The following is a 26,563-nucleotide window of genomic DNA, read 5'->3' as shown; positions in this document are numbered from 1 at the left end:
TGTAATATAATTTGCATAGATGGTGGGACATTTTTAAAAAAAATCTGAAAAGGGAACAGAAAAGCGCCCCCCCCCAAAAAAAAAAAAAAAAACAAAAAACTTCTAAAAGCAGCTTTGATCCATACAAGTAAAACAACTATCATGGAACTTCTTGGTCCCTAATCAATAACAAAAATACTATTACTGGCTCATGTAGCCGGCCCTATATCTAGTGTCTTGGCATTTGAAGATTAAAGGCGGCTCCAGCCCCGCAAGCAGAAAAAAGCGCGTTGAGAGTGCTTTATATTCTTTCCTAAGTTCAGCGGCAGCCTTTATTTACTTTTTGGTTTTATTAATGTTTATTTATTTCTGAGAGAGAGAAAGAGAGCGTGTGTGCATGAGCTGGGGAGGGGCAGAGAGAGAGAGGGAAAGAAATTCTGAAGGAGGCTCTGACCCGAGAACCGAAAGCCCAATGCAGGGCTTGAACTCACAAGCCATGAGATCATGACCTGAGCAGAAGCTGGAGGCTTAACCCACTGAGCCACCCAGGCACCCTTTGGTGACAGAGTTTAAATCACTCTTTGATGAGGTCAACTCCTAAAAGGACCCTTCCCTAGTAGGAAAGGAAAGGTGTTATACATGTAGTCAAATAACCCCAATGAGGTTTAAAGTTCTTGTTTTATTTTTGGAGTGAATGCATCACAGAATTCCTTTATCTGAAGGGGCTGATGGTTAGCCTAAGGAATTTCTTCTTCTTCTTTTTTCTTTAAGTTTATTTATTTATTTTGAGAGAGAGAGCACAAGCAGGGGAGGGGCAGAGAGAAGGAGAAACAGGATCCCAAGCAGGCTCCACGCCATCAGCACAGAGCCCAATGTGGGGCTTGAACTCATGAGCCATGAGATCATGACCTCAGCTGAGATCAAGAATTGGACGCTTAACTGACTGAGCCACTCAGGTGCCCTAGGAATTTCTCCTTTATGCAAGTACGTATTGGGCTAAAACAGACCAGCCTTCTTGGAGTTCCCTTGTAGACACTTTCTAGGACAACAATGACATCTGCATGGCAAGCCGGGACCTCTTGGCTGGTTGCTCTGCTCACCCCTTGGTGATCTCTGAAGTACACCAGAGTGCTGGTGAACTGAGTGCTCTGAGTGCTGAGTGCTGGGTGCTGAAGTGTTGAAGCCACGTGGTTTGCGTTCTTGGTGTTGGATTTCGTCTCTCAGATGTCGCCGTCAGACCTCCTCCAAGGGAGGTTCTGTGTGGTTCATAACAAGACCCAAAGCTCCGTCAGTGAGAAAGAAGGTTGGGTACAGACGAGGATTTCTTTTCCTTCAGGACATGGTGAGCATCGTGCCACAATTACCATTTAGAGGAAAGGTTCCCTCCACACGTGAGGACATTCAGAGGCAGAGGTACTGAGAAAGAGTCACGGATGAATAGGCATCTTGGTAAGGCTAGCAAAAGATATTCTCCCTTTCTTTTCTTTTTTAAAAATTTAAATCCAAGTTAGTTAACATGTAGTGTAATAATGATTTCAGGAGTAGAATTTAGTGATCCATCACTTACATACATCACCTAGTCCTCATCACAAGTGCCCTCCCTGAGGCCCATCACCCATTTAGCCCCTGCCCCCACCCAATATCCCTCCAGTAGCCCTCAGTTTGTAATCTGTATTCAAGAGTCTCTTATGGGTTACCTCCCTCCCTGTTTTTACCTTATTTTTCCTTCCCTTCCCCTATGTTCATCTGTTTTGTTTCTTAAACTCTGCATATGAATGAAATAATATGTTATTTGCCTTTCTCTGACTGACTTATTTCACTTAAGCATAATCCACTCTAGTTCCATCCATGTTGTTGCAAATGGCAGAATTTCATTCTTTTTCATTGCCAAGTAACATACCACATCTTCTTTATTTATTCGTCAGTTGATGGGCATCTGGGGTCTTTCCATATTTTGGCTCTTCTCGATTTCCTTGCCTACGTTCCTTCCTCCAGGCAATTGAGATATCTTTTGTGGTTTTTGCAGGGTGGCACAACGTGGGTCTGGAATGCACTGTGTCCTGGGCTGTGAGAACATGCACTTCATCCTCCTTATTCACTGATTCCATACTTGTGAATTTCCCTATTTGCTAAAATTTATTTGTGATGCTGAAATCAATATTTATGGTGCTGTTGCAGTATTTATGGACACACACAGAAGCACAAATTCAACTCACCCAATGTGCATGTTCCCAGTTGATGTGGAACAAGGCAATGCTCTGCCTTCTTGATTCAACTTTCACATTGCAAACAAGGGTCCTTTTTGTGGTCCAGTTAGTGCCAATATTTTTGCATTTTTTTGTGCTTTCTGTTGGTGATTTCACTGCTTAACTTGGACCCCAAGCCTGATGCTGAAGTTGTCTAGTGTTTCTATGCACAAGAAGTATTTGAAAATCAGTGTTCACAGTGACTTTATAGAACATAATCACTGTGAATAATGAGAATCAATTGTATTTGTTTGGGATATGACTTGTAATGGCTGAGGTTTGTTTTTGAAATTTTGTAAGTATCAGTGGGGTTGGTGATGTGAAAATGCTATGGCCATGGAGCATTTTGGGAAAATAAGATACCGTGAAGGATACCATTGGATGAGATAAACTTTGAAGGGGTTTCTAGTAGAAAAGGACCAAACAGATGCTAAAGGATCCCAGAACTCTCCTGGTTGAATGTCAGAATAGAAAAGTAAGTAGAAAATGATTTGGATTTTTGGTCTTTAATTCAGGGCACATTGATCGAAGGTCAGTTTCTTCTCGAGACCTTAATAATGGAAGATAATTTAAATTTGGGACTTTTGTGGTTCCTGGAATTGGGATATTATTGTATTGTCATTCTGGTTTATTGCTTATGTCCTCTGGTCTACATGGATATTGCTTTTGGCATAATTTAACACTAGAAGGAGATAAAGCCATGGGTTTTTGTCCTTAGTTGGGAAATACATTTAATGCCCAGTGTTGAACCCTGCAGAGCTATCTGGGTGCCCAAACTGAACTTCTTTCTCCTAGGAACAGCAGAGTAGTGAAACAGCCTCAAAACGGGAAGCAAGACTTCTCCAATCAACCACGAATCTCTTCTCCCAAAGAAGATATCAAAGGCGTAAGTCACAAGCTTGACTGCTAAGCCTGAGGAGTTAAGAGAACTAACAGCTAAGAATGTTAGAAAGTGCCTTATCCACCCTTCCTCATGTTTCCCTTCAAGGGCTTCTGTTACTGATGGGACTGGGGGCTAACCTTCAAGCAGCACCTTATTGAGACGATGGATCTGTGGCCCTAAAATTCTCTCAGGGTGGGTCACTCTTTTTTTTTTTAATTAAAAATAAATTTTTTTAATGTTTATTCATTTTTGAAAGACAGAGAAAGACAGAGCACACGCAGGGGTGGGGCGGAGAGAGAGGGGGACACAGAATCTGAAGCAGGCTCCAGGCTCTGAGCTGTCAGCACAGAGCCCAACGTGGGGCTCAAACTCATGAATCGTGAGATCATGACCTGAGCCGAAGCTGGACGCTCAACTGAGCCACCCCGGCGCCCCAGTGGGTCACTCTTTATCTCCCTTCTGTTCCCTTCTTCCTGTCCTAACTCTTCCCTCTCTTTATATAGCAGGCACAGGCTTACCTTGCCCATGGAGTCAGGAAGGTAAATTAGGGTCTTATGGTTCCAAGGTTTGTGCTGAGGAAGGAGGCAAGAGGCTCTACTTGTTTTCTCTAATCTAGATTTACTATTAACATTAGCTATATCTCTAGATCTAGATTTCTGGCAGATGTCTTATATGTATTCATCAATAACTAGGACCTAGAGAGGATTAGTACCCTCAAAACCCAATCAAGAAGGAACACAGGGTTGGGGCACCTGGGTAACTCAGTTGGTTAAGTGTCTGACTTCGGCTCAGGTCATGATCTTGTGGTTTGTGGGTTTGAGCCCCGCGTCAGGCTCTGTGCTAATAGTCTGGAGCCTGGAGCCTGCTTTGGATTCTGTGTCTCCCACTGTGTCTCTCTGTCTTGCTCTCTCTCTCTCTCTGCCCCTCCCCCACTAGTGCTCTGTCTGTCTCTATCTCTCAAGAGTACACATTTTTTGAAAAAATTAAAAAAAAAAAGAAGGGGCACAGGGTTGAGCCAGAATGGTGATGTCGGGGAATGACTCCAAAGGTGTACTGAGGAGTCCCGAGGAGTCAAAGGGCAAACTCAAGTTCAGTCTGCACATGATTTAATTCGCAAAGAATCTGACTTGCAGAGGAGGTGGAGCAGTTTCAAAGCTTCTGCTTGCTGCTTTATCTCCTTCAAGTGGGCATCTGGTTCAGCGATTTATAGGTATCTGAGAACTTGGACCCAACATGGGAGAAGAAGGAAGTCAGCAATGAAGGGAGACTCAGACTCCTTAGTCATTGGCACGGTTGAGGGTTCATCTGAAGTGGAGACCTGAGGAGGTCAGGTGCAGGTGCAGTGAGGGGTGTGGTCTTGTCAGACCTCAGCCTAAAATATGCATACATGAACTTCTCCCACTGGTATGCTTACTGTGCACAAGGGCAGAGGAGATTTTCAGATCCTCTTTGTTACAGAAGAGATATAGCAAAAAAAAAAAAATCAATTAAAAATAGAGGATCTGAACAGATTTTTTTTCCTAAAGAAGACATACAAATAGGCAATAGGTACATGAAAGTGTGCTCAGTATCACTAATCATCAAGGAAATGCAAATCAAAACCACAGTGAGATATCACCTTATACCTGGAAGCATGTCTATTATCAAAGGGATAAGAGAGAACAAATGCTGGTGAGGTTCTGGAGACAAGGGAATCCTTGTGCACTATTGGTGGGAAATGTAAATTCGTGCAGTCACTGTAGAAAACGGTATGGAGGGTCCTCAAAAAAATTAAGAACAGCAGTACCATATGATCTCGAAATCTCACATCTGGGTATATATTTAAGGGAAATGAGGTCACTACCCTGAAGAGATACCTGCACCCTCATATTCATTATAGCATTAATCACAATAACCAATAGCCAAGAAATGGAAATAACTTAAGGATTCATCTGTAGATGAATGGATAAAGAAAATGAGGCATACACACACACACACACACACACACACACACACCCCTATATACACAATCTATTTCAGCCATAAAAAGAAGGAAATGTTGCCATTTGTGACAACATGCATGGACCTTGAGGCATTATGCTTAGTGAAATAAATCAAATAGAGAAAGATAAATACTCTACAGTATCACTTATATGTAGAATCTAAAGTGTTAAAATCATAGAAACAGAGAGTAGAATGGTAGTTTCCAGAGCCTGGGGTCCTAGGGAAACGGGAAGATGTTGGTCAAAGGTACAAACATCCAGATATAAGATGAATATGTTTTGGAGAGTTAACATACAATATGGTGACTATAGTTAACAATACTCTATTGTATAACTGAAAGTGGCTAAAAGAGTAAATCTCAGTTGTTCTCACTATACACACACAAAAGAAGAAGGTAATTATGTGAGGTGATGGATATGTTATTATGGTAACCTTATTGTGATAATCATTGAGCAATAGACATGTATATCAAATCAGCAGGTTGTATACCCTAAACTTACACAATGTTTTGTGTCAATTATATCTCAATAAAACTGGAAAATTTTTTTCCAGAATATTCCAGAAGCCTCTGGTTCACTCCTATTTGTAAGCTATCCCTTTGTTCCTGTCACATCTGGCCTTGACCGCTTTTTACGGTCACATCTGGCCTCAGCCCTCTTCAAATGGAAGGAGTGCAATTCTGAAGATCCCTCTTTTCTTTCTTAACCTAACATCTGCCTCCACTGTGTCATCCTCAACCTTTGGTTTCGGTCTGGTTCTACTTACTTTCAGTGCTTAGCTGAGACAAACTGCAAACCACTGGATAAATTAAGCTCAGGAGCAGGGTGCCTGGGTTCATATCCCAGCTCCAGTTTTTTTTTTTTGGGGGTGTTTTTGTTTCTTTGTTTTTTTATATTTGTTAATGTTTATCTATTTTTGAGAGAGAGAGAGACAGAGCAGAGCGTGAGTAGGGGAGAGGCAGAGAGAGAGAGACACACACACACACCGAATCCAAAGAAGCCTCCAGGCTCTGAGCTGTCAGCACAGAGTCCGATGTGGGGCTTGAACTCATGAACTGTGAGATCATGACCTGAGCCGAAGTCGGATGTTCAACCCACTGACCCACCCAGGTGCCCCCCAGCTTCAGTTTTTACTAACTTTGTTATTTGGGGGAAATTATTTAACGTTCTCTGTTTCAGATCCCTCATCCTATAAAGCACCTGCAGTACCTGCTTCATAGGCTGGTTTGAAGAAAGCGTATAATGCTGATAAGGTGCTCAGCAAAGTGTCTGCCCTATAGCAAGTGCTCCTAAGTGTTAGCTCTTACTAACGTGTTTAAGCAGAATAGGTAACTCTTCTTGAGGGCTTCTCATCAGAGGCAAGCAATCAATGAATGGTTCTGTCTTTAGTAAATGGCAAAGATATTTTTGAAAAAGTGCGTTTATTTTTCTGCACAACTATTTTGGGCACCTACCCTGTGCCAGACAACATGTGCTTAATAGAGTCTTCATATAACACTTTGGAAAATCTATTGGAAGTGTCCAGGGATAAATTATTCCAGTAACACCAAGGGCTGGTGGGTCAAACCAAGAGGTCACTGTATGCTTTCATTAATATCACATGTGTTTTTCCAAAGTTGTTCCACCGGCAACAGCAATTGAGTTGTACAACGAACAACTGCACATTACTATCATCAACCTTAACTATAAATCTTTGAAAATTTGTGTGCCATGTTTTTATAACCAAATTTGGGTCTATAATATGGCTGTGCAGTAGCATCTATGATGCATTCACACTGATATTGCAAATATGACAGTCGCCAGAGACACCCTTCTCAGAATTGTCTAACTCTGGTACCCAAGTCCTGGCCCTGCCTGTTTTGTACACGAAAGTGATGAAATTTCACCTGGTGAAAGTGTTAAGAGCTGTAAAGAGCGTTGCTGGATCTCCAGGGATGTGTTTTCTCAAGGTGGTCCTTCTTTTGACAAATTCTACGTTTCCATATCGTTTAGCGCACAGGCAAAACACGAGGACAGCTTGTCACAACCTGAGGAGGAGCTGGTGGGTCATAGCTGATCCATAGATTAAAATTTTCTGGATCAGGCATTCCTTTTGAGAGCTCTTTGTAACCAGTAGGTCTCTAAGATAACTGTAGCTATATAAAGGAGACGAATAATGTAAAAGAAACAAAAGAGCCAATGTTGAACCATATCACCTCCTAACACACATTAATAAGTCATATTTTATAGAATTTTTGGAATTTGTAGGCAAGATCCTAACCCTTTTATGGAGATTACAATATAGGCCTACTTTTATTTCATCCAATGTTCTTACCGAGGATTGCATTTGACCTGCAACGGGGGTTGTTAATTCTTACAAAGAGCAAAACAAATAACAAAATACCAAATAGCACCAGCCAACTTTGGAATTCTTGCAAGAATCTGGATGGGGATTCAGACTTCTAAACATAGTGTTCCAGGGAACCGCGCAAAAGGGTCAGCATTGACAACCAGTTGGAACTTCCCCTTTCTATTTTAATCACCCCGTCACATCCAGGATAGTAACATGTCAAGAAGATGACTTTGACCAACTGTTATCAGGGAGCCTGATAGGTGGCTCTTAGAGCCACGTATGTGTTAACACTGGGTCTGGGTTATTGTGAAGATAGAAATTCGTGGGAATCCAGGAGAATGCAGGAGACTGCCCTGGATATATGTGCGCATGAGAGGCAAAAAGGCAGAGATGAGCGCAGGAAGCCAGAAGGTAGCAAAAAGCAGAAGGTGGCATCAGAATTTGAGATACGGGGAACTAGAAATAGGGAAGAACCAATGGCAAGAAGAGTTTATAGGACTCATTTGATTTAACTTTGGGTAGGGTACATTGTTGGCTTCAGCAACAAAATCATCTGCATTTGGCCTTCAAAACAGCCAGAAAAAGCTTGGGCAGAGGAAGAAACATCTGGGATGGAGATGTGTGTCTAGGCAGCCATCTTGCGGGCAGGTGTGCATCTCAAGGTAAGCGAGGCTATGGGGGGGAGAGTGGATGTGGGGAAAGTGGGTATGGGACCCGGACTGAGTCAGGAGGATGCCTGCAGGTAAATGGTGGGTGAAAGAGGACAGCTAAATGAAACACAGAAGAGGGTTTTCTAAGAAGTGTATGTTTGCTGAGAAATATAAAGTGTAAACAAAGAGGGGCTTTTTTCAGTGAAGAGAGATTATAGAGGCAGGGTGATTAGAAGTGCCAATGGTGGCAAAATCACTCATTGGCTTTGAGCACGCTGGGTTCAGTGGTGACTGTGGAATGAAAGCCCTGGGTCTTTTTCTGCCTCCATTTCAGATAGGTTTCTTCTCATTTTCCATTGTGCACTCATAACTGTATGAAAAAAAATCTCAGCATCCACAGTAATCAACTCCCTGCACTAGATCCTCAGACCTCTTCTCATCTAGACTCTCCTTGGCATATGACACTTGACCACTCTCCTTTCCTTCGCTCCTCTCTTTTCTGGGATTTTGAGGTGCAGGTGACCCTTAATTTTCTATTAACTCCTTGACTGCTCTTCTAGGCACCTCTAGCCTCTGTCTCCTCCAAAGTCGTTGATGTTAAAGTTGCTCAAAGATTTATGCTTGTCCCTCATTACTTTTCGCTTTGTATTCCCTCTCTGATCTCACCTGCATCTTTGATGTCAAAGACCACCAAAATAATAATTCCCCTAGCCCGCCCTAATGTCTCTTTGGAGTCCATACATTCAGGTGCTTACCTGACTTTCACTGAGATGTCTCAAAGTCTCTCCCAACTCATCATTTCCCAAGCCAATTCAAGTTATCCTCCCCGCAGACCGGAATGTGCAAGCTCCAGTCTTCTTCCTCTGTTCCATAGTCTAGTAAGTGGCACCACCATCCCTTCTGCTGTGCAATTTGAAAGCCTCGGCTCTTTCCTCATATCTGTTGTATCACCAAGTCCTGCTAATGTTACATCTTAGATACTTTCCTCCACCTCTGCTATCACCACTTTGGTTTAAGCTACCCTCATCTATCACCATCTCTATTGAAATAACATTATTACTGATTTTGGTATTTTAAACATTGCCCTGAAGTTCTTTGATAACATCTCCCATTGAGAAGTGAAGTGTAGGTTCTATGCCCTTGAAATTGGCTGCACTTGGGGCTGCACTGACCAACAAAGTCTCATTAAAGTAGGGTTGTGTCACTTCAGAGCCGGGTCATAAAAGGCAATGCAACGTTATCTTGCTTGCTATAACACTGATGTTGGAGCCCTGAGAAGTTTAGATGGCCATGCTCTCAGGAAGCCAAGCCACATGGGGAGGTCACATGTGGGCATTTTGGTCGTCAGTTATAATTTTTGCACTATCTCAGCCAAAGCCCAGACAAGTGAGTGATCAAGTCTTTTAGATGATTCCAGACCCTAGCCACCAGTGCCCTCCCAGTTTAAAAAGTCTTCAAGGTAAAGTTCCCAGGCATCATGGGACAGTGGCAAGTTATGCCCCTTCTCCCTCCACCTTCTACTCTCTCCACCTTCGGCCCCACCCCTGTCTGCCCAAGTTTCAGAAATACTAAATCAATCAACATAATAAAATGATTGTTCTAGGGGATGAAAGTTACAGCACGGGGAATATAGTCAATGGCATCACAACAGCATTTTATGGTGACAGGTGTGGTGAGTGTAGCCTAACATATAGACTTGTCCAATCACTATGTTTGTACACCTGAAACTAAGGTAGCATTGCATGTCAACTATACTTGATAAAAAAAAGAAGCTGAGAAGTTTGGGGGTGATTTGTTGAGCAGCAATAGTAACTGAAACGCTGATATATCCCAGCTACGTCTGTACATTTCTACATTGTTCTTCACGCTGCAGAGCCAGAGTAATCTCCCTACTTAAAACCGTTCAGCTGTGTCCCACTGCTCTTAAGCTAAAGATGGAAATTCTTAACGTGACCTCAAGGATTGAACCAGGCTTCTCCACCCTCGTCTTGTAGCACACGCACAGCCTTTGCCCTCTGATTTCAGTTCTCTGCGTCCCGCACCCTCCTTCCTGCCATGGTGCTTTGCACGATTTCCGTTGCCTGCTCTATTTGTTGTTGTTTGTTTTTATTTTTGGTAAATGTCTCATTGGTGTCTGTTTCTTACAATAGACTGTCAGCTCTACTGGGGCAGAGACCATGTCTGTTTTTGCTCCCAATAGTATTCTTGCTGCTTTGCATGGATCTTTGTTTTTTAATTCATATGACATCAGTATATCCTTGTAGGATAAAGGAATAAACTTGGGAGGTTTAGTTACAAGGCCAATGTTTTTAACCATTATGATTTATTGCATGGATTTAGGCTATGGGAGGGGTAAATAGATGAAATAGTTACGTCTATTCTTTAGGAAATTGCAGTCTACTTGGGGGCACATCAAAGGGCAGGTGCATCAATACTTCTTATGGTTAAGTGTCTCTGATAAGACAGACACTATACTAGGTGCTTTCTGTCAACTATGGTATTTATTCTTCACAACTCCTGTGAGGTAGGTATGGTGCTTATTCTTCTTTCAAATTTTTTAAAAACATCTTTAGTTTTGAGAAAGAGAGAGAGAGAGAGAGAGAGAAAACAGGAGAGGGGCAGAGAGAGAGGGAAATACAGAATCCGAAGCAAGCTCCAGGCTCTGAGCTGTCAACACAGAGCCTAGTGTGGGGCTCGAACCCACAGACTGTGAGATCATGACCTGAGCCAAAGGTGGACGCTCAACCGACTGAGCCATCCAGGTGCCCCGGTTCTTATCCTTATTTTACAGACTGGAGAACCAAAGTTCAATCAGGATTTGAACCCAAGACTTTGATCCAAAAATGAGGCTGAAAAGATGAATTTTTTTCCTGGTAAAAAATATTTTAAGGACAGATGTGGGAAATAAAGCATACTGAATCAGATTTTTAGGCTAAGGAATTTTGAGTTTATTCTGTAAATAGTCGTGATCTAAAAGATTTTGAGCAGGAGACTGCTGTAAACAAAATTGATTTTTCAGTGCCGTGACAGAGTATCTGGTGTTGGACTAGCCTTCTTACCACAAATAATTAGAGAAGTGGAGAATACTTATGAAAAAAATTTTTGTCAGACTTTGGATAGCAGGCACATTACTTGAGCCAAAGTGGAGAGACTTTATTGAAATTCTGAGTAGTAAGCAGAGGTAACCCACCCTGAGCAAAGTCTACTCTAGACCCATCTGAGTAAAGATTTATGATAAGTTTTCAGAGGATTAAGCAAATCCACAAGTAAATTACTTCTTCCTAGAATAAGTTTCACAATTCAAGGAAAATAGTAAGACACATAACAGCATAGCATTCCAAATTCTCAAAACATAATAAAAAATTATAAGACATTTGGAAAAGCAGGAAAATGTGATCCCCAAACCAAGAGAAATAGAAACAGATCTGAGAGAGATGATAGAATAAGCAAAGATGTTTAAAATATCTATTTTAATTACTGTCCGAGCTTTAAGGAAAATGTGACCATAGTAAGGATCAAATAGGACATCTAAATAGGGAGACAACAACGAAACAGAAAAAAAAAATGAACCAAATGGAAATTTTGTACCAACAAAATATAATATCTGCAACGAATAAGTCATTCAACGGGGTTAACAGTAGATTGAATCATGCAGAAGAAAACAAAAATCAGGGAACTTGAAGACAGGGTAGAGACTGTAGTATGTAAAGGAGGAGAAATGGTGGAAAAGAAAGAAAAGGTATTCAGGGATTTGTGGGACAATATGGAGAGTCTAACACAATATCAAGAGTCTCAGAAGGAGGAAAGAGGTTTAAGTACAAACATATTTAATGAAATAAGCATGATAAAATGTTAATATGTGATGTAAAAAATAAATCCACGATTCTCAGAAGCTCAGCAATACAAAACAATGGCAATGCGTCAACTTGTTGAAAACCACTGATACAGAGAAAATTTAAGCCAGAGGGCAGGAAAATATATTACTTATAGAAGAATGGTAAAAAAGATTGCTGTGTTATTGTCAGAAGCAGTGCCAGCCAGAAAATAATGAAACAACATCTGTAAAATGCCAAAAGAAAAAAAAAAAACAGCTAACCTAGAATCTTATGTACGTGGAAAATATCTTTTAAAAAGGAATGTGAGATAAAAAAATATTTGTATGCAAAGCAAAACTGAGAAAATGTATTACCAGCAAACCTTTGTGAAAAGGCAGTTTAAAGGAATTTCTTCAGGGTAAAGGAAAATGATGGCAGGTGGAAACTCAGATCTGCATGAAGGAATGAAGAGCGTAGAAAATGGTAAACATGTGGGTAAATACAAAATCATTTTTGTTTGATAGTGGATTTAAAGCATAGTTTGCTTTTTAAGGGAAAAGTAACTGACCATGTATCGTAGGGCCTCAATTCATGTACAAGTAATGTGTATTACAACAGTGGCATAAAGGGGGAGATAAAATATATCACGTTAGTGTTCTTTCATTTTATCTACATGGCATAAACTACTTGAAGGTAGACTATGAAGAGTTACAATGCATATTGTAAACCCTAGGAACCCACAGCACCAATAAAAATAAAACAAAGAAGTTGAGATCACAAGCCAATAGGGAAAGACGCAATATTCAAATACTTAATCCAAAGGCTGCTAGAAAATGATGAATAAAGAACAATAAGTAGGAGACAAATAACAAAAAATAGCAAGATGATAGACACAAGCCCAACAAGATTGATATTTACATTAAAATATTCACTTTTCCAGTTAAAGACAGAAATTGTTAGACTGGGTAATAAATAATACCAATACCAATAATACCTATTTCTGGCGTCGTTCAGATAATACTCGTGTACTTACTAAGTAAATGAAGTCGTGGTGGCACATATCATCTTGCACGGTGCTTCTCCTGAATGAGAATATCTGTGCTAACAATGTTTTTGATTTCTTCTATTGCAAAACGAACTTGCAAATTCAAAACTAATCTTCAGTAATTCAATTTGCACATATTTGAAAAAAAATATTAGGAATGTGTATAATTCCATGTAGCTACCACATCTGTCTTGAAATAAGGTTTCAAAGTAATGAGAATGTCTAAAACAAAGCATTTGGCTATGGAAACATTGGGATAACAAACACATTTAAAGGATGTTGTAAATTCTGGCTCTTTACCCGATAAAGATAATCATTTTGAGTGCGACCTGAATAAATATTCACAGTTGATTCGGTAATATGGAGCTAGTAACTGGATAAAAAAATAGGCTTATGAAGATGGGGGGAAACTAATGGGAATTCAGTTCACTGTGTGCATGAAGCAAATAGAAGAAAGACATGTGAGTGTCTAGGCTATCCATAACATTACCAATGAGTAGGATCCCAATCTACTCAAGATAAAGTAATTATACTACAGAATCATAAAATTTTAGAGTGATTAAAAAAAAAGAAAGAAAATAAATGCACTAAATCCTGCAATTAAAGAGAGAAATTGTCACTCTGGGTAATAACAGCAAAGCCCAAGTATATGCTATTTGAAAGGCACGAATTTAGTAAAAAGACACAAGTAAAATGAAAGTGGAAAAATGGAAGAATTATACCACGTGAACTCTATCAGAAAGCTGGAGTGGCTATTGTAATGTCAGACAATGTAGATTTTAGGACAAGGAATACTACCAAAGAAAGAGACATTTCATAATGTTAAAGAGGCGATTCATCCAAAAAAAAAAAAGAAAAAAAAAAGAAAAGAAAAGAAAAGAAAAGGAACAATTGTAAAAGTATATGCACCTAAAGCAGAGTTTCAGAACACAGTGAACAAAAATTTCCAGAGCAGAATTGAGAAATTACCAAATCCACCATCACAATTGGAAATTATTTTAATTCTCTTTCAGTAATGTACTCCTAATCATAAAATACACCCAAAACCCAACCTCTTCATGGTATAAAAAGGTTGATAACAACAAACGATGGACCCAAATGACCTTTACAAACACTTCACCCAGTAACCATAGGATAAATATTCTTTTCAAGTGCATGTGGACGATTTACCAAGATAAAACTATATTCTGCATCATAAAACAAGTCTCAACACTTTAAAAGTATTAAAACTATACAGAGTGAGTTATCTGGCCAAGAGAGAATTAAATTAGAATAACAAAAAGATATCTGGAAAATTCCTAAATTATTTGGATTTTTAGCAATGCATTTTTGTATAATCAGGGGGTCCAAGAAAAAATTATAAGAGAAATTAGACAATACAGGGAACAGAATGTGTGTGTGTTTATATTTATATATTTGTATGACAAAATTAAAGCAGTGCATAGAAAGAAATACATAGTTCTGATTTATAGTACTCATAAGTTATGCTAGAAAAGGAAAGGATTATAATCAGTGACCTAAACATCTAATTTAAGAAGATAGAAAAAGAACTATAGTTGACCCTTGAACAACACGGGTTCGAACTGCCTGGGTCCATTTATACACACTTTTTCCCTGTATACAAATACAGTGTAGTACTGTAAATGTATTTTCTCAACCCTGCATTGCTCAAAGGTCAACTGTGATCAAACCCAAACTTATACTTAATGGTAAAAAGGTAAATATTTTCTCCTTAAGATTAAGAACAAGCAAGATACCTGCTCTTTCCATTTCTATTCAATATTATACTAGAGGCCCTAGTTTGTATAATAAGACAAGAGATAAAAGACATAAATATTGGAAAGGAAAAGTAAAATTATCTTTGTTTTCCAAAGAAATAAGTGTGTATGTAAAATAAAAATCACTCAAAGGAATCTAAAACATAAAATCTTCTAAGGCTAATAAGTGAATTTACAAGGTCATAAGATATAAGATCAATATATGGGTATAATTGTTTTCCTATACTGACAGTGAACAGTTAGAAAATAATTTTTTTAAAGAATATGGGGTGCCTGGGTGACTCAGTCAGTTAAGCAGAGGGGTCCTGGTTTCTACTTAGGTCATGGTCTCATGGTTCATGAGTTCGAGCCCTGTGTTGGGCTTCCCACTGATAGTGGAAAGCCTGCTTGGGATTCTCTCTCTCTCTCCCTCTCTCTCTATACCCTTCCCCTGCTCTCTCTCTCTCTCTCAAGATAACTAAACTTAAAAAAAAATATTGTTTACAGTATGTGTAAAATCTTTACATTTCAGATTACAAAACACTGGTGAGAGTGTTTTGTTATCTATTGATTTAATGCAATTCTAATCAAAATTCCTGAAGATTATTTTTTGCAGAAATTGGCAGCCTGATTCTATAACTTATATAAAACCATAAAAAATCTAGAATAAGCCAAAATAACTTTGAAGAAAAAAAAGTTGGAAAAGTCATAATACCTGATTTTAGTATTAGATCCACATGTATATAGTTTTGACTAAGACACCAAAATACTTTATTGAGAAAAAGATTTAACAAATAGGAATATAAGAGCTAAATATCTCTACAAAAATCTACCTAGATTCATATTTTACATTACATAAAAACTTTAATTTAAAATGGATTGGAGGGGCACCTGGATGGCTCAGTGGGTTAAGCATCTGACTTCAGCTCAGGTCACGATCTCAAAGTCCATGAGTTTGAGTCTGACAGCTCAGAGCCTGGAGCCTGCTTTGAATTCTGTGTCTCCCTCTCTCTCTCTCTCTGCTCCTCCCCAACTTTCTCTCTCTCTCTCTTTCTCCCTTCCTCTCTCAAAAATAAATAAACATTAAAAAATACTTTAAAAAATTTTAAAAAGATAAAATGGATTGGAGATTAAAGGTAAAAATTAAAAATATAATACTCCTGTAAGAACAAAGGGAAAAATTTCACTCCACAATCTTGGAGTAAGCAAAAATTTCTTAGCAAGGACCCAAAAAGCATTAACTTGAAAAGAAAAAATATATATATTAGGCTTCATCAAAATTAAAAACTTCTGCACATAAATATTCACAGCAGCATTATTAATTTATAATAGCCCAAAGTGGAAACAACCCAAATGTCCATCAACTGGTGAATGGAAAAACAAAATGTGCATCCCTGCATGGAATACTACTCAGCGATAAAAAGAAGCGAAGTCCTGATCCATAGTAAACATGGAAGAACCTCCCAGACATCCTACTAAGTGGAAGAAGTCAGGCACAAAGACCACATAGTGTGTTTCCATGTGCATGGAAGGCAAATCTAGAGAGACAGAAGGCCGATGTGGTTGCCAGGCACTAGGAGTGGGCCAGGGGGTGGTTCATTGTAAACGGGCCTCAACTGTCTTGTTAGAGTGAGGGCCATGTTCTAAAATTGGATTATGATGGTGGTTGCACAATTTGCTAATTTCATTGAAAATCATTTGATTCTAGGGGTGCCTGGGTGGCTCAGTTCGTTTAGTGTCTGACTCTCAATTTTGGCTCAGGTTGTGATCATACAGTTGTGACGTCAGCTCCACGCTGGGTGGGGAGCCTGCCTAAAATTTTCTCTCTCTCCCTGCCCTGTCCCTCCCCTTCTCTCTCTCTCTCTCTCTCTCTCTCTGTCAAAAAAATGATTATACGCTTAAAATAAGTGAATTCTGTAGAATTAAATTACACCTCAATACAGTTGTTAAAAATCATTAGAAATCGTACAATGAGTTAGAAGAATTAAATGAGAGGACAGGACAGAAGATATAAATGAAAGCACGTTTAAAAATGTTTCTACTGCGCATGTATAACCCATTTAAAAATTAAACACATTTAAAAAATGCAATGGCTTTGGGGATAAATAAAAAATGATATTACCGATGGCATGAAATATAAATACACATCAAATGCTTGAACAAGGTCTGACAGACTTCTGTGATTAAATCTCTAAAGGTATAAATTCTCTTTAAAAAGCATGAAAGAGGACTTAAATCCCTGGAATGGCATGCTGCGTGTCAGCAAAAGAGCTCATCGTTGTAAAGATATCCATTCTCACTAAATCAATTTATAAACAAAATCAAAATTCTGAGGACTTTAAGAAATGAAACCAAGAATCTTGACTCTAAAATTCATCTCTCCCTATCAAATACGCGCATGGACTAAATAGACAGTCACTGCTCTGGTAATTGACAAATAGAACAATGGGAAAACATTTCCATAAGAAGACTTGCGTCTGGAAACAAGTTCAAAAATTGGAACAAGTGAGGAGGAGGGCTCGTTATTGAATTTGATTTTACTGCCAGACCAGTAAAAACAAGTTTAAAGCACAGATTCAAGGTTAAGTATACAAAGAAGAGAGAGGATGCGGCACACTTCTAACCCTCATGCCTACTTTCGTGTCACACTGGGTTGCCCCTGAGTACAGTGATGTCTCTGCCAGCCTTGTCCAGGTGTCCCACTTCTCACATCCAGGCTCTGAAAGGGCCAAAACGAGGGATGAGGTGGGGACCACCTGGCAGGGGAATGGGTGGGTTGTGTTGACAGCCTTTACCTGCATCCAGAGTCTCTGGGAGGTATTTGGATCTCTGGGTCTTTTCCCAGGTATGCTAAAGTCCTAGCCCAATGATCCTGGGATCTGGAAGGTGCTGCCCAAACACCTTAATCCCTCATTGGGGCAGCCAACTTTGCCTTTTCTGTACCCTTTCAGAGCCCAGTTCACAGAGCTGAACTCATAGACCCAGCTTAGTTATGGCCACTCCTAGAGAACCATTAGGATCCAGTAGATAATCAATCAATCAATCAATCAAAACTTCTCATATTGGAAGACAGTGAGTGTTAAGAAAATGAATAAGCAAACCAGAGAACAGGATAATTACTCACAAAAATTCATATTTGATGGTTTTTTTATCTATATCTATATCTATATCTATATCCATCCAGAATATATACATGTTCCCTTTGACTCCACAGTCCCATTTCTAGGTATATATTTAAGAGAAATGAGAACATATATTCACAAATAGACTTTTACAAGAATATTTTTAGCTGATTTCTTTTCAGAATAGCCCTAAATTATGAACAATTCGAGGTCTATCCATAGGAGAACAAATAAACTGATATACATCGATATAATGGGATATTACTCAGCAATAAATAGGAATGAACTACTAGAAACCCATAACAACGTGGATAAATCTCAGAAACGTTATGGTGAGCAAAAGAAGCCATGCACAAGAGAGTACGGAATGTCTGTTTTATTTATATGAAATTCTAGAGCAAGTTGAGTCTATGATGCAAGAAACCTGAGCAGTGATTTCCATCAGAGGGCAAAGGGTTGGGAGTAGTCGTAATTGACTGAAGTGGTATGGTAACCAGCCTCTAAAATGGCCCTCCATGATTTCTCCCCTTGGTTCCCTCCCGTGTTGTACCAGGTTTGGTCTGTGTGACCAAAAGAATAAGGCAAAAGTGAAGGCGTGGAATGCTTCTTCTGAGTTAAGGTTATAGCTTGAGTCTTATAATGTCTCTCTCTCTCTCTCTCTCTCTCTCTCTCTCTTTTTCTCTCTCTCCCTCCCTCCCTCCCTCTCTTCCTCCTTCTCCTTCTCCCTCTCTCTCATTCTCTCCACTACTCTGGGACTCTGCGTCGTGTCGTGAACATCCCTGTGGAGAGGCCAGCATTGGTAAGGAACCAAACCTCTTGCCAACAACTGAGCAAGCTTGGAAATGAATCTTCCAGTTCCAGTCAAGTCCGTAGGGACTGTGGTCCTGGCCACCTGACTGACTGAAGCTTTATGATAGATGCTGAGCCAGAACCACCCAGCTAAGTCACTCCTAGACTCCTCGCCCTCAGAAATCATGTGAGGTAATAAAACAGAAAGCTTGTTGCTTTGCATTGCTAAGTTTGGGGGTAACTTGCTATTTAGCAAGATGTGTCTAGTACAGGTGGGCGTAGGGGAGCTTTGAGGGGTAGCAGAAATGTTCTATATCTCGACCAAGGCATCGGCTATTCAGGTTTATGTATTTGTCAAAAAAAATCATAGTGCTGAACACTTAACACCCGTGAATGTATGTAAATTGTAACTCAAGAAAACATTCTGTATATAAAAACACTTAGTTTCAACAGTGAAAGAGTACACGAAGAGGTGAAAATGGCTTTTTAGAGATGAATTTGTATAAAGCTTGGCACGTTTCAGAAATTTTCCAGAACAATGTGTGAATGGCTTCTCAAAAAATGTAGTTGAGAGATTTTTATGTAAGTATCCAACACTTGGGCATGGGCCTGGGAAGATGTGATTCTAAATGAACCTGTTAGCAGTTAATAGGGACACCTGAGTAGTATATACCATTGCTTCTCATGGTTTATGCCATACTTTGTAATATATGGGCAGACTCTTCAATTCTGCTATTGCTGGCAGTTTGGGTGGTGAGATTGTTTCTGAAAATAGGTTCCATATATGAAGGCATGATTCTCTAATTGCAAAATTGTTAAAATCACAATCCTCATATGCGTAGATAGTATCTGTCAAAGTTTAATTAATGGGGGGAACAGCAGAACATCGGAACTAATTTCATAAGGTTATGAGAAACTGGAGTTTATATAAGAAGCTGGGGAAGGGACTGCTGAGACAATATTGTGAAGGTGGATACCAAATTGCTTAAGCCATTTCCATTGTGTTATCTTACATACCAGACAGGGAACAAAAAAAACTCATCCCACTGATCAGTTTACTGCAAAGTAACCTCTAACTTTACAGAGTTGCATGAGAGCTGAGCTCTAACCAATTTTGAGTCAAAATTGCATTTTTCGAGATAATATGATTTCCAGATTGGCTTGTTAGAAGATGTCCTACTACTGGGGTATGTGGGTGGCTCAGTCGGTTGAGTGTCTGACTTCAGCTCAGGTCATGATCTCGCTGTTCCCAAGTTCAAGCCCCACACTCTCTCTCTCTCTCAAAAATAAATAAACATTAAAAAATATTTTTAAAATTCAAAAATAATTTTTAAAAAGGTGTCCTACTATTTATTTTTAAATTATTTTCTTTTTTTTAATGTTTATTTATTTTTGAGAGTGAGGGAGGGAGAGACAGAGCACTAGCGGGGGAGGGGAAGAGAGAAGGAGACACAGAGTCCAAAGGAGGCTCCAGACTCTGAGCTGTCATCACAAAGCCTGATGTAGGGCTCCAATCCACAGACTGGGAGATTATGACTTGCGCCGAAGTCAGACGCTTAACCGCCTGAGCCACCCAGGCGTCCCACATTATTTTCAATATATCTTAAACACCAGTAAACCTTATGTTGACTTCAGATTGGGGGTCCTCCACTCATTTTTGTCTTTTGTCTTTGCTGTTCCACAGAATGAATGTATTGGAAGGGTGCCTGGGTGGCTCACTTTCTTGAGCGCCTGACTTCGGCTCAGGTCATGCTCTCATTGTTTATGAATTTGAGCCTCACTTGGGCTCTCTGCTGTCAGCTCAGAGCCTGCTTTAGATCCTCTGTCACCCTCTTTATCTCTGACTCTCCCCTGCTCATGTTCTGTCTCTTAAAAATAGATAAACATTAAAAAAAAAAAAAAGAATGACTGTATTGGAAAAATGAGTCAGCTTAGCAGAGGGTACACAGGAAACGAGCGAAGGCCCCAGAAATGCTGCAGGTTATGGGTGATGAGTGCCTGGACAGATGCTGGCAGCAGAAGGTAAGAGGTCTTATGAGAAAGATTCCGTGTTGTTAGAATCAATAAGGTTTGGCACCTGGTTGAACATGAAGGACAAGGGGGAGAGTTCCAATGTGTTGAGTCAGGGGGCCAGAGAACCATTATAAAAACAGAAACCTTCTGCACTTGGGGGCAGGGAGAGGGGGGCAGCTAGAAGGAGGAGTCAGTGAGGCAGCAGGAGAGGAGAGCCAGGACAAAGCAGCAACTTGACTTGGGGTGCCCTTGTCTGATGGTTCAAAGCATGGCACTGGAGTTCTATAGATAGAGGTGTATGTTTAGGCAAGTTACCTCATCTCTCCAAGCCTGTTTCCTCTCTTATAAAATAGGGAAATGATAGCTTCTTCTCTGGATCATCATGAAGATTAAAGTACAAGAGAATGTAAATGTATGGCACAGTGTTTGCCACATAATCGCCACATGGGAAGAAGTTAGTGCCTAGCATGGAAGGGGAGCTCCAAAGGATGATGCTTTAAAGACGAATTCAGGAGAATGCAGACTGAGAAGAGCCCACTGGATTTTGTATTTAGGGTGTTGCAACCTTCGATGAGAACAATTTTAAGAGACAAGCAGGTGGGGGTAACCGTAAACAGCGAGTGGGGTCTTGAAAAATCGGGAACAATGAATGTAGGCGTTATTTTTTTGATGGGGTTGAGAACGCAAGCTTCGGGTAGATCAGGGAGTGGCATGGCTGAGGAACATTCTTCTTCATCCCAGCTTTTCTGAGAGCAGGGAAGACTGGGAAACACTTGTATCCCATTTGAAGGGAAAAAATGGAAAAAGATAAAGGGAGTTTGAGTTGAAGAAAAGTGCAGTGAAATATACATCTGTGTTATCACAGTCAACGGGGAGACAAGCTGGTCTGCAGAGACCAAGAAGGTGGGGTATGTTCTTGAAGCTGAGAGCTGGGTGGCATGGGCACAGGAGGGAATCTGATAGGGAGACCGTGCAAGGTGAATGACAGAATTAAGAAGCAGGTGTGGGGCAGGGTAGGAAGGAAGGAGGGGTGACAAATGGCCTGTGTGAACAGGAACGGGCTGAGGAAGAGGATGGCCAAGGTCAGGACAAAGAATAGCTTTAGGAAGAGTAAGACATGTGGCAAGCTGGAAGCGGGTGGCCAGCCGAGAAATTTCTAAGACCAACTTTTAAGTCCAAGGACGATCAATTACAGATGGGCTCCCAGGCATGTCTCCGCCTAAGTGTGACTGAGGCAGAGTAGAGGTGAACTTTGTTCAAAGTGTAGGAACCGGCGGGTGGGAAGTAAAGCCACAGAAATGGAAGCATGAGAAGTGGGTCAGCAACAGCGGGGCTCAGCACTCACCCTTAGTGTCAGGGGGTCCAGACTGGAACCACCCTGTGAAAGTCCTGTCAAGCGGCCCAGGTGGACATCATTAACAAAAGGGTGATTCTGAAACCAGTTCCTGAAACCCAGTCTGTCCCCTGGCCTGTGTGCCAAACAGCTTCTGAAGGCCTGTTGGGGGCACAGGGAACCTTTGGGTCCAGAGTCAGGGAAAGAGCCTCCAGCGTCTTGTGATTTAGCTTCACTCAGAGAACTCTCTTGGAGGGTCTAGGATACAGGTTCTATGCCAGCTGACACTCACCAGAACTAGAAGTCTATTATGTCTATAGCCTCCAGAAAGCCCAAACCCCATGTAACCATCACTCCAGGGGGGGAAATGACTGTGCTTCTCAATTAGGCAACATTGGGTGGAAAGACTGAGAATTTCTGAAGAGAAGAAGTTGGTTTGGCCTCAGAGCTCTTTTTTTTTTTTTTTTTTTTTCCAAATTCACATTTCAGCTGGAGAGTCTTAAACCTCTTTGGGTTATGGTTTCTATTTGTTTCTGACAGGACTGTTTTCACCCTGGAAATAGAAGCATGGGGCAGGCTTGAGGCATGGTTGTGAAATGGAAGTTTTCCAGGAATCTCTTATTTACAGATAGTCCCAGGCAACTCTGATTAATTATGTCTGGGAATCACAATTGAAAAATACTGCTCTAGGAATACATTCTAACTAAAACCCCTCTCACCTAGGTGTCAAGCAGGAAAATGAGTATGTACTGATTCATACTCAAATGTGAATGACTGATAGGAGATAATTGTGTCAGCCTCCTGTATGTCAGGATACAGTTACATTGCAGCAGCAATACACACTTAGCTAAAAAAAAAAAAAATGACATATTAGTACTGGTGGAGGGATGTTTTCCCAGGTCATCTGAAATCACATCATATTGCAGGGGACTATAAAGAAACATGCCCTCATAAAGAATGGTGAATATATAAATGATGAATGAGTAAATGTTCTCTTGACTATTAAGAGTTTATAACGATAAACACACATTCATTTAAAAACAACAACAACAAAAGCAACATCCCTTGTGGATTAACAAGTCTTTTAATGAGCATCCGGGCCAGAAATAGATCAATGAGATAGGAACCACACCTTATGATTGTATAACTCTTTAATTTTGTACAGTGTCCTTCTCACTAAATCCCCCAGTTCTATTCGTTACCATCATTATCTTTATTTCCTAGATTTAAGTTCAGAAAGCCTGCTTTGCTCTAAGTGGTAGAGCTATAACCCAAACACATGTCTCTCAATCTAGCACCAAATCTTTCTGGTACTTCATAGTGGCCCCCGACATCATAGCTGACTGTGCAAAGCCTTCTTCAGAACTGTTCTCCCTCGGCGTGATTTACCACTTGACCCATCAGATATCTTCTGCTCCACGATAGATCATGTTCCCAGTGTTTGTATATATCCAGCTAAATTGTTGCAGCCATCTGGTTTCATGTTGAGAAAGAGCATTTTTGTTTTGTATGAGGAAATATATCTCGGTGGAGAACAGTAACAGTAGTTTTTATCATCAAAGAGGGTGAGACTTGAACTTGAATAAGAGAGGCCAAGAAGTACACCTGGCAAGTCTGGGAGTGGAGAGAAGGGGCACTAAAGATGTTGGGCGGGGGGGGGAAGAGAGGAATAAAAGCTCAGAGAAAGGAATGTGGGAAGAGGCAAGAGAAAAAGGAAGGGAGCCAGGAAAGAGGAGTGTTCAGGAAAGAGGGTTGGGGTGAGGAAGTGTAACCGGCCCAGGGGCCGGTGCAGGATTTCTAAGTCGGATGACTGAAGGTTTAACCACTTCTTAGGGGAACTAGTTCCATGGAGAGTGTGGCATAGGGAATGTTATGTGCTGCACATTTGTGGCTGTGATCAATGCCATCAGCAAGAGGTTCTTCTTGTCAAAAGAGCTTTCGAAACTCTCTTTGTGGTGACTCTTGGAGAAGCCATCATCAAAGCAGATCCCTGCAGTCTGAACATAAATAGCATCCACTCAGAAATATGGTGCCTGCAAACATCCCCCAGGATCAACAGTGAAAGATTCATCAATGGGACCAGTAGCAACGCTTTATTTATTTATTTATTTAGTTAGTTAGTTAGTTAATTTAAATTCCAGTCAGCAAACAGTCTAATATTAGTTTCAGGTGTACAATTTAGTGATTCAATACTTACAGCACCCGTTGTTCATCACAAGTGCACTCCTTAACCCCCATCATCTATTTCACCCATCCCCCCACCCACCTTCCGTCTGTCTGGTCATTATCAGTTTGTTCTCTATAGTTAAGAAGGACCAGGGGCGCCTGGGTGGCTCAGTCCGGTGAGCGTCTGACTTCAGCTCAGGTCATGATCTGCCATTCTGTGAATTCGAGCCCCGCATTGGGCTCTGTGCTGACAGCTCAGAGTCTAGAGCCTGCTTCAGATTCTGTGTCTCCCCCTCTCTGCCCTTCCCCCACTCATGCTCTGTCTCTTTCTCTCTCTCTCTCTCTCTCTCTCTCTGTCAAAAATAAACTTAAAAAAAAAAAAGAAGGAACAAAGGGACATCACTGAGCTGTCAGAACCAGCAGAGCAACCCCACTGGTAAATACTTGTGACTTAAGTCTATCTCTGTATCCTTAGTGATGCCAAGTGTGTCCTTTAAACTCGGTCAGATGAGCTTTTTAAAGTGCCTTTAAGGGCAATTTAAAAAAAAAAATTTAACGTTTATTTATTTTTGAGACAGGGAGAGACAGAGCATGAACAGGGGAGGGTCAGAGAGAGGGAGACACAGAATCTGAAACAGGCTCCAGGCTCTGAGCTGTCAGCACAGAGCCCGATGCGGGGCTCGAACTCACAGACTGCGAGATCATGACCTGAGCCGAAGTCGGCCGCCTAACCGACTGAGCCACCCAGGCGCCCCAAGGGCAATTTTTTTGGGCACAGAAGACAAGTCAGAATTTGTTTTGGGTTTCAAAACTAATCTTCTATTTGTCAAAGTTAGAAATTTTAAAAATCGGCTTTATTTTGGGTAGAGTTCACCTTGAAAATCATCTTATGCCATTTATAAGTCTAGTACATTTTAGCAAACTTTAACACCAGGTTACTCCATTTACAAATTTAGTAAACTAAAGGTCTTCAAATATTTTAAAACTGCATTTATAAATTGAACGTATTTAATAATCTTTCTTAAGTACTTTGAGTATTTAATTCTTATATTAATTAATTCTTATATATTTAAGTTCAGAGCTTCCAATGCTACATATAAAATTAAATGTTATGTATAAGTAAGCTTAGTAAGAATTCCACTGAAAATTGCAAGTCTAAATCAATTGCTCAATTATACCTTTTTTTCCCCCCAAGTAAGGTCTATACCTAACATGGGGCTTAAACTCAGGATCCCCAAATCAAGAACTGTGTGCTCTACTGACTGAGCCAGTCAGGTGCCCCTCAATTGTGCCTTTTGAAAGAGTTATAGGTCTGTCATTTCAATAGGTTCATTTCTCAGGATTACAAATACATAATTTCAAGCATGCAGATTCCTTAACACACAAAAATTATACTGTGGTCATGGTTTTCATTACACAAATGTGTGTGTATGTTCCTCCCTGGTCTAAATACCAATGAGCCAAATGTGGGTCTTGTATTTCTAGTGCCTCAAGCCTTTTAACGATTGTTAAAAAGTGACCCAGTTATTTATGGGTACCTCATGGATGTACCTCAATATGTGATCACAATTCCAAGGGCATTGTATTGACAAATTGTATAAAAATAGGCAAAGTATAAATTGCACACGCTACTCATTTCAGCGTGTGTGTTCAGGTCTTGCTAACGAATCTGTTTGAAATCGACTTAGTGTCCCTAGTTAGAGAAGCCGTGTTGGCTACATAGTGATATTTAGTACTGCTATAATGGCATTCACATCTTAGAGTCACCATGCTGGCGCCCAGAGCAAGCAAAATGAGGCAAGCAGTCTCCCTTGCAGAGTGATGTCTGGAGTGTTACAAGCCAAAGGACATTCAGGGTTTTGTGGTGAGGATTAAGTGAGATAATCTGTAAAGTCGCCTAGCAGAGCTTCTGGTGAATAGCAAAGTGTTCAAACAGCTGGCTGCAAAAGGAATGGACTGAACAGAAGTTGTAATAGAAAATTAGAGACCTTAAAGAAGCTTTAATTCCCTGTTACGATCATGGCCTCTATCTCTGTCCTTACCTTTACTCTTGGGGAAGGGACTGCAAACACTCAAAGGCAAGCTGTACTTTGTATTGTTAGTCATGATCCACATAGCTTAGTCACTCTGTGTACACGATACCTTTTGCATTAGTCAGGATGGAAAAAAGAGAGAACCCAAATAGAGTGGCTCAAACAAGACACACATTTATTCCTCTCTCACATAACAGTGTACAGGTAGCCAGGGGCTCTGGGGCTGGCAGATGGGTATGCTTCAGAAAGTAATTCAGAATCCTGGATTCCATACAGCTGGCTGTTCCATCATTCCCCAGGGTGTGGTTCTCATCCACTTGGAGGGAACTGATTTCCCACTGATTCTACACGGTAGCTCATCTAAAGGAGAATATATACTGTTTCTGCTCAACTTGTGATATGGATACCAGTGCTTATC

The sequence above is a fragment of the Panthera uncia genome (genome assembly GCF_023721935.1).
Source record: "Panthera uncia isolate 11264 chromosome A3 unlocalized genomic scaffold, Puncia_PCG_1.0 HiC_scaffold_11, whole genome shotgun sequence".
Classification (NCBI taxonomy): domain Eukaryota; kingdom Metazoa; phylum Chordata; class Mammalia; order Carnivora; family Felidae; genus Panthera; species Panthera uncia.
The sequence above is the reverse complement of the archived record's forward strand: the minus strand, read 5'-3'. Positions refer to the sequence as shown.